The sequence below is a fragment of the Trichosurus vulpecula genome, chromosome 1 (assembly GCF_011100635.1).
Source record: "Trichosurus vulpecula isolate mTriVul1 chromosome 1, mTriVul1.pri, whole genome shotgun sequence".
NCBI lineage: Eukaryota > Metazoa > Chordata > Mammalia > Diprotodontia > Phalangeridae > Trichosurus > Trichosurus vulpecula.
This window is the reverse complement of record NC_050573.1, coordinates 323990304-323999776: the sequence shown is the minus strand read 5'-3', so window position 1 is coordinate 323999776 and position 9473 is coordinate 323990304. Positions and strand designations below refer to the sequence as shown.

Genomic DNA, 9473 nt, shown 5'->3' with positions numbered 1-9473 from the left:
GGTGGTGGTTGGAAGCAAAATGCTGGTGAGGAGAAATAAGGTCAAAGCGGGGGAAGGAGGTGGGGGGGCAGAGAGAGAGAGAGAGAGAAAGAGAGAGAGAGAGAGAGAGAGAGAGAGAGAGAGAGAGAGAGAGATGGAGGGAAAAATAGGATGGAGGGAAATACATAGTAATCATAACTGTGAATATGAATGGGATAAACTCACCTATAAAACAGAAATGGAAAGCGAAGTGGATTAAAAACCTAGAATTCTATAATATATTATTTACAAGTAATACATTTTGAAGCAGAGGCACACAGAGTAAAGGCAAAAGGCTAAAGAAGAATATATATGCTTCAGCTGAAGTAAAAACTAAAAGACAGAGGTAGCAATCATGATTTCAGACCATAGAAAAAGCAAAAATACATTTAATTAACAGATACAGGTAAAAAATTTATATCTTGCTAAAAGGTACCAAAAGCAATGAAGTCAAACTGATACTAACCACATATGCACCAAATGATATAATAAAATATTTCTAAAGGAGAAGTTAAGTGAGTAAGGAGAAATAGAAATAAACTATAGGGGATTTCAACTTTCCCCTCAGAAATAGATACATCTAACCATAAAATAATCAAGAAAGAATTTGAGGAGTTGAATAGAACAGAACTCTGATGAAATCTGAATGGGAAAAGAAAAGAATACACCTTTTGTCTCAGCAGTACAGGACACCTACAGAAAACTGACCATATATTAGAGAATAAAAACTTCAAATCTAATGCAGAAAGGCAGAAATATTAATTGCATCCATTTCAGATCATGATGCAATAAAATTACATTTAATTAATGGCTATGGAAAGATAGATTAAAATTAATTGGAAACTAAATAATCTAATTCTAAAGAATGAATGGGTCAAAGAACAAATCATAGAAACAATCGATAATTTCATTAAATAGAATGTCAGCAATGACACAACATATCAAAATTTATGGTATATAGCCAAAGCACTACTTAGGGGAAATTTATATCTCTAAATACTTAGAGATATAAAATGGAGAAAGAGCATATCAATGAATTGTGCATGCAACTGAAAAAAAAACCTCTAGAAGAAGAACAAATTAAAAATTCTCAATGAAACACTAAATTAGAAATCCTGAAAATCAAAGGAGATTAGTAAAATTGAAAGTAAGAAAACCATTGAACTAGTGAATAAAAGTAGGAGTTGGTTTTATGAAAAAATAACAATAATAAAATAAACAATTGGTTAATTTGATTTAAAAAAATGAGAAGCAAGTGACCATTATCAAAAATGAAAAGAGTGAATTCACCACCAAAAGAAGAGGAAATTAAAGAAATAATTAGTAGCTATTTTGCACAACTATATGGCAAGATAGCTAATAATCTAAGTGAAATGGATGAATATTTACAAAAATACAAATTGCCCAGATTAACAGAAAAGGACATAGAATTTTTAATTAACCCCATATTAGAAAAAGAAATTGAACAAGCCAACAATGAATTCCCTAATGAAAAAATTTTCTAGAGCCAGAATTCTACCAAACATTTAAAGAACAATTAATTCCATTACTATATAAACTATTTGGGAAAATAGGTAAAAAGGGAATCCTACCAACTTCCTTTTGTGATACAAATACGGTACAGGTACCTAAACCAGGAAGAGCCAAAACAGAGAAAGAAAACTATATAGACCAATTTCCCTAATGGATATTGTTGCAAAAATTTTAAATAAAACATTAGCAAGAAAATTACAGCAAAATGTCACAATGATCATATACTATGATAGGTGGGATTTCATGCCAGGAATGCAGGGCTGGCTCAATACTAGAAAAACTAACAGCATAATTAACCATGTAAATACCAAAACCAGTAGAAATCATATGATTATCTCAACAGATGCTGAAGATTAGATGCTGAAGAACCTTTTGACAAAATATAACACCTAGAAAAAAACTAGAGAGCATAGGAATAAATGGAGTTTTCCTCAAAATGATAAGTAATATCTATTTAAAAAATTAGCTAGAATGGGGATAAGCCTTCCCAATAAGATCAGAGATAAAGTTAGGATTCCCATTTAAAACCAGTATTATTCAATATTGTACTAGATATGTTTGATATTGCAATAAGAGAAGAAAAACAATTCAGGAATTAGAATAGGCAATGAGGAAACAAAACTATCACTCTTTGTAGATGATGTGATAGTATACTTAGAGAATCCTAGAAAAGCAACTTAAAAAAAAAAACTAGTTGAAATAATTTACAACTTTAGCAAAGTTATGGGATATAAAATAAACCCATAGAAATCATCAGCATTTCTACATATTACCAACAAAGCTTAGCGGCAAGAGATTGAAAAAAGACATTCCACTGAAAATAACTGTAGGCAATATAAAATACTTGAGTGTGTACCTGCCAAAACAAACCCAGGAACTATATGAACACAATTACATAACACTTTTCACACAAATAAAGTTGTATCTAAATTACTGAAAAAATATTAATTGCTTCATGGGTAGGTTGAGCCAATATAATAAAAATGGCAGTTCTATCTAAATTACATATTCGGTGCCATACCAATAAGATTAACAAAAAATCATTTTACAGGTCTTGAAAAAAACAATAAAATTCATCTGGAAGAACAAAAGGTCCAGAATATCAAAGGAATTAATGAAAACAAATGTGAATGAAGACGGGCTAGTCATACAAGATCTCTATATTACAAAGTGGTAATCATCAAAACTATCTGGTACTGGCTAAGAAAAAGAGTGGTGAATCAGTGGAATAGATTGAGTGTATATGACTCAATAGTAAATGACCATGATAATCTAATATTTGATAAACATGAAGACTGTAGCCTTTGGGACAAGAACTTACTATTTGACAAAAATGTCTAGGAAAACTAGAAAACAGTATGGCAGAAACTAGGTATAGACCAACATCTTACACTGTATACCAAGATAAGATCAAAATGGGAACATGATTTAAACATAAGGGGTGATATCATAAGCAAACAAGGAGAGCAAGGAATAGTTTACCTATTAGATCTATAGAGAAGGGAAGAATTTGTGAGCAAACAAGAGATAGAGAGCATTAATAGATGCAAAAAGAAAGATTTTGATTATGTTAAATTAAAAAGGTTTTGTACAAACAAAACCAATACAACCAAGACCAGAAGAAAAGAAGAAAGCTGGGAAACAATTTTTTACAGCCAGTAAGGGCCTCATTTCTCAAATATATAGAGAACTGAGTCAAATTGATAAGAATACAAGTCATTTCCCAATTGATAAATGGTCAAAATATATGAACAGGTAGTTTTCAGATGAAGAAATCAAAGCTATCTATAGTCACAAGGGAAAAAAAATACTCTAAATCACGACTGATTAGAGAACTGTAAATTAAAACAACTCTGAGATACCATCTCAAACCTCTCAGATTGGGTAATATGACAGAAAAGTAAAATAAAAAATGTTGAAGGGGATGTGGGAAAATTGGGAAAATAATGCATTATTGGTAGAGTTATCCTATCATTATGGAGAATAATTTAGAAGTATGCCCAAAGAGCTATAAAATTGTGCATACCCTTTGATCCAGCAAAACCACTACTAAGTCTGTATCCTAAAGAGATTAAAAAAAGTGGGGGGATTGGAAGGACCCACTTGTAGAAAAAATATTTATAGCAGCTCTTTTTATAGTGGTAAAGAATTGGAAATTGAGGGTACGCCCATCAATATGGGAATTGTTGAACAAGTCGTGGCATGTAATTGTAATAGAATATTACTGCGCTATAAGAAATGATGAGCAGGCAGATTTCCAAAAAACCTGGAAAGAGTTTTATGAACTGATGCAAAATAAAGTGAGCAGAACCAGGACATCCTTGTGCACAGTAATAGCAATACTGTACAGTAATCACAGTGCATGACTTAGCTATTCTCAGCAATATGATGATCTAAGATAATTTCAAAGGAGTTATAATGAGAAATGCCATCAACCTCCAGAGAAGGAACAGATGGAGTCTGAATATAGATCAAAGCATAATATTTTTCAATCTCTGTACTTTTTTTTCTTTATGTCTGTGTCTTCTTTCACAAAATGACTAATATGGTAATATGTTTTGCATGATTAAACTTGTATAACATATATCAAATTGCTTACTGTCTCAGTGTGGGGGGAGGTTAAGATGGCAAAGAGAAACTTTGGAACTCAAAATTTAAAAGAAAATACAAAAATTAAAATTTTTCTTTATGTGCAAATGGAAAAAATAAGAAAAGAAGAAAGTAGAAAAAAGAAAAAAAAATTTTATAGAGCTAGAAAAATAATAATAAAATTATTTGTAAAAACAAAAAGTTATTAATATCAAGGAAATCAAGGACAAAAATATGGTGAGGAAGGCAGCCTAGCAGTACCAGGTTTCAAACTATATTACAAAGCAATAATAATCAAAGCAATTTGGTACTGGCTAAGAAATAAAGTGGTAGATCAGTGGATTAAACTAGGTACACAATACACAGTAGTGAATGAGCATAACAAATCTATTGTTTGATGAACTCAAAGATCCAAACTTTTGGAGTAATCACTCACCATTTGGAAAAAAATGCTAGGAATACTCGAAAGCAGTTTTGCAGAAACTAGGCATAGACCAACATATCACACCATAGACCTAGACAAGGTTAAAATACACAAATGATTTAGACATAAAGGGTTATATAATAAGTAAATTAGGGGAACATGAAAAAGTACTAAGTACTGTATATGTGTGTATATAGCAGCAGTTTCTGTGGTAGGAAAGAACTGCTAATCTAACGAATGCCCATTAATTGGTGAATGACTGAACCAGTTGTAGTATATGATTGTAATGGAATGCTATTGTATATAAGAAAAGCAGGCTAGGATAATGTCAGAAGAAAAAAGAAATGCAAAGTGAAGGGAGCAGAGCCAGGATTACATTGTGCACAGCCACAGCATTATTGTAAGGATGATCAATAAAGACTTAACAACTCTGAAGACAATGATCCAAGACAATTCCAAAGGATGCATGATGAAAAATGCTATCCACCTCCAGCGAATGAACTGATGAAATCTGAAAGCAGATTGAAACATACTTTTAAAACTTATATATATTTACAAAAGTAAAGTGCTTAGAATGGTGCCTAGCTCACAATTAAGTGCTATATAAAATTAGCTATTCTTATTAATTTTTTGTTATCAATAATAATAATAATTGCTCTGGAAATGAGCTATGATGTTAAAGGGGAACCCACGACATATATCCTACAAGACTGTGACAGAAAGTGTCTCGAGGTGAGAACCTAGAATGGATACCTTGGAATTTTTGATAGCATGAAAAACACAAAGAAAACAGAGAGTCAAGGTAATTATAGGAGTCATGAATCAGAGAAAGAAGATCTAGAGTAAGTAGAAAGAGAGTATAGATGATGAAAAGAAGGATTTTTGGAAAGAGGTAACAAATGAAATTTAAAAACTAAATAATAGAACTACCTTAAATCTATAAAACCAAAGTAACTGAAGGAATAGAATACTGTGGTTTCATCAGAAGAGGGACTTGAAACTAAAAGGCTTTTGGGGGGTTTTGCAAATTTTAAGTAGTTTTTTTTTTTCCTTCAGGATAAGAAGTGCATTTTCACTTGTATACAGAACTCACAGGGCTGGTAGGTAGGTGATGCAATGCATAGAGTGTGAGACCTCAAATCAAGAAGGCTCATTTTCCTAAGCTCAAATCTAGCCTCAGTCACTTAGTAGCTGTGTGACTTTGGGCAAGTCAATTAACTCTGTTTGCCTCAATTTGCTCATCTGTAAAATGAGGTGGAGAACGAAATGGCAAACTACTTCAATATCTTTGCCAAGAAAACCCCAAGTCATGAGGAGTCAGACATTACCAAAAAAAACCAGCAATATAGAATTGATAAAATGCAATGCTGTTCACTTTTTCCCCCTACACACATCAACTATTCAGAATGCACAGATTTACACAACAACTAAAATGTTCTTTAAATCCCTACTGCCTTGGCTACAATTTTGAGCCCTTGAATTTTTGGAAAGCTGTGTGGAATGTTCTGTTGGCATTTGTAGCTGACCTCTTTAATGGGGCTACTCTACCATCTGCAAACCCACCAGGCATACCTTCTTCACTCTGATACAGTTTAGTAAGTTGCAGATCTCCAATTCTTTCTGCTGATGCTGAAATTACTCCCTCTTAGCCGTCTGGTAATTATTTTTCCTTCATTTTCAAAGAGGACCAATGACATCACAGGGTGCTATTTTGAGGCAGAGTTGCACAAAGTTATCACCCTCACTCTCTTTCAAAGTCAAGGAAGTCTAGTCCCAAGACAAAAGTCAGGAAAACTGGCAATGGCCTGGGATACAATGTATGACCTTGGCATCTTCCATGTCTGAGCAAGCTCTAAGCACTGCACAGTGCTTGCTTCAGATGCCTTTACAAATTGTTTTCATCTGCTCATTCCACCAGGGGAATATTTTAGCAGTCTGGTAAGAACCAACCAGTTAATTATTTGATTATATTTGTTAGGGTTTTTTTTTTCTTTAATTCCAGTTTTCCCTTAAAATTTCTTATCCTTTACTCTAGCATTCATGTTGAAAGCATAACATTCAAGTGAATTTTTGGAAGACACCTTGTCTTTCTGCCTCTCTTTTTCAGTCTGTATTTCTCAGCTTCCTCCACCATACACACAATGTTTTCTTTGCTCAAACAATATTTGTTGTTTGTGATGGTGACCTTGTTTTCCTTGCTTCAATCTGAGGAACAACCTTGAGGTAAAAGGGGTGGAGGGAGATTCCTGTAAGCTCAAAATTTCCAATCAGGTTATTTTGTCATCGATTTCTTACCTTCATAAACCTTGTCAGGGGGAACCACAACTAATTGGTTCTTTGAGTAGGTCTGTGTCCAGTTGGTAGAGATGATGATATTTTGTTTGATTAGAATTGTCATAACTCCACCAGTTTGAATACCAAAGGCAATAAGAGTGATATCCAAAAGGCCTAAACATTCTCAGATTTCTCTCCAGACAAGATGGCAGCCTGGATAGATGCGTCATTGTCAATAGCCTCATTGTGATCCATGCCCTTCTTGAGCTCCTTGCCATTTAAGAAGTTCTGCAGAAGTTTCTGTATCTGGGAGATACCAGTGGATCCACAGACCAAGATAATGTAATTAATCTCTAATTTATCTATTTCGGAATCCCTTAGGGCCTTTTCCACAGGGTCCGGTAAGGTCCATGTAAGAAGTCAACATTCAACTCTTCTAAATGGTAGCCGGTGGGGGCAAGGAGCCATGGTACGGCAAGCGCTGCGGCCCGGGGTTTGCAGCGGCCTCTGGAGCTTCTTCCGGGATCGCGCCTCCTTGTCCCTGGGGGCGGGGACGGGCCGAGGCAGCAGGCGGAGCCTTACCAGACTCTGGAGCCGGGGCCAGGGCCAGGCTGGCGGCCCTTTCCGCATGGGGAAGGCAGCCCCTTCAGAGCCCTAGGAGGCTGCAGCTGGCCAGGAGCTCAGCCCAGTCTACCATCAAAGGGAGATCTCTGCCCCTAGGACTGGGAAGCTTTCACTTTCAACCATACTGAAGCTTCTGGTTGTCGGGGTGCCAGCCAGATATCTTCCTGCAAATGATCTGTGGTGGGGCAGCACAGTGGGAACCGGCCATAACGGAGAAGCAGAGTAATGGAGCTCACCCAGCTAGGACCTCTCTACCAAACAGAGAAGGGCAAACAAATGGCCCCTCCCCAATTCCACCAAAGTTGAAGGACAAACATATCCAGTACCCCAAGAAAAAAAGAGGAGGTGCAGGTACTGACATTGCCACTACAAGTCCACCATGCCATGGAGAAGATGGAAGAGTTTGTATATAAGGTATAGGAAGGACGCTGGGGGGTCATCCTGTGTGATGTGCTCTGTGACTGGCCAAAGGACAATGACTACCTTCTCCATGGCCACACACCACCCGTGCCTTCCTTCTGTGCCTGCTTTAGGAGCATCTTCCATATACACATGGAGACTGGCAATATTTGGGCCCATCTGCTTGGAGGAAGTGGTCTTCAGGTGCTGTGCTCTGCCTCAGCTTCTCCTGGCTCTTTCACATCATCTTTTGTCATTTAGGAAAAGTCTCTAGGATATTTTCCACATTGGACTGTTCCTGAATTGATTTCTCTGCTGATCATGGGGAGCTGCTTTGTCCTCTGGCTCTATTACTCTTCTACTGCTCTCCACAGCTATGTTTCATCTACTTCTCCATTGTCTGTGGCCTGGGCATCTCTGCCATCATTGTGGCCAAGTGGAACCGGTTTGCCACACCCAAACACCAGCAAACAAGAGCAGGAGTGTTCCTGGGACTTGGTTTGAGTGAGCTTGTGCCCACCATGCACTTCCCTATTGCAGAAGGTTTTGTCAAGGTCATAACAGTGGGCCGGATGGGTTGGTTCTTCCTCATGGCTGTGATGTATATCAAGTGCTTCTTTCCTGGCAGATTTGATATATGGTTCTAATCACATTAGATTTTCCATGTCTTGGTGGTGATGACAGCCTTTATCCACTTTCACTACATCTTCAACCTTCAGGAGTTCTATTATGGCCTTGAAGGTGGCTGCACTGATGACTTCCTTCTCTGAATCTACCCACTAGGGATAGTGGAGGAGCTTCTCAAGTGCTTTTTCAAGCTTTCTTTGCTGAAGCAAAAGGAATACTTGAGCTGTCTGTTTATGGAAGAAACTTATTAGTAAATTCCATACCAACTTAGCATCAGCCCACTCTTATACCCAATGGGCTGTCAACTCTCAATTTCCATATTTGGAACTGGAGGGGATAGCCTGTCTAAGTCATTTCTGTCCTCAGAACAGCAACCAGTTGCCTCACATGGACAGTGTTTTGAAAATCATGTCGAAATTCCTTTCTACCCTCCTTTCTCTAGTCATTTTGGAAATAACTAAAGAACTGGGTCTCTTCAGAAATTCTGTTTCTGGAAGAAAATGGTCCCTCATTCCTCCTTTGTAATCTGGCTTAGAGCTATCCATTCTTTTCATAGCACACTTTTGAAAATGACCATAACTGCGTCCCAACTTTCCAGGGCCTTGGTCTGCATATACAGCAACAGGAACAAATCCACCCACTTTTACCAAGCTGGATAATCATGGAAGTGTGTCCAGGCTTCATCTAACTTGTTTTAATTCTCCCACCGCTACTATATCCTTCCAGCAGAATAATGTAAAATTAAAGTGAAAGAAAATATTTAATGTTTAATACTAAACTTTAAAAAATGGGAATGGGTGATAGAAGTATAGAAGTTGATACCTTCATAGAAGGAGTCAAATGCGATACTGGCCTGGGTACTGGAAGAGAGGGTACTCTTTGCACGTCCACAAGAGTTGTGCAGTTTACAGACAGCCCTTTTGTTCTCACTTATATACTTCTTAGGGTCTTGCTTCAACTCAGCAAAGAAATGGTTGACCATATA

General features: G+C 36.7%; 1 pseudogene; it reads left to right on the top strand.

Moving 5' to 3' along the window:
- Positions 1–7687: 7687 nt before the first annotated feature.
- On the top strand, positions 7688–8631 carry LOC118833885 (annotated as a pseudogene).
- The last annotated feature ends 842 nt before the right edge of the window (positions 8632–9473 follow it).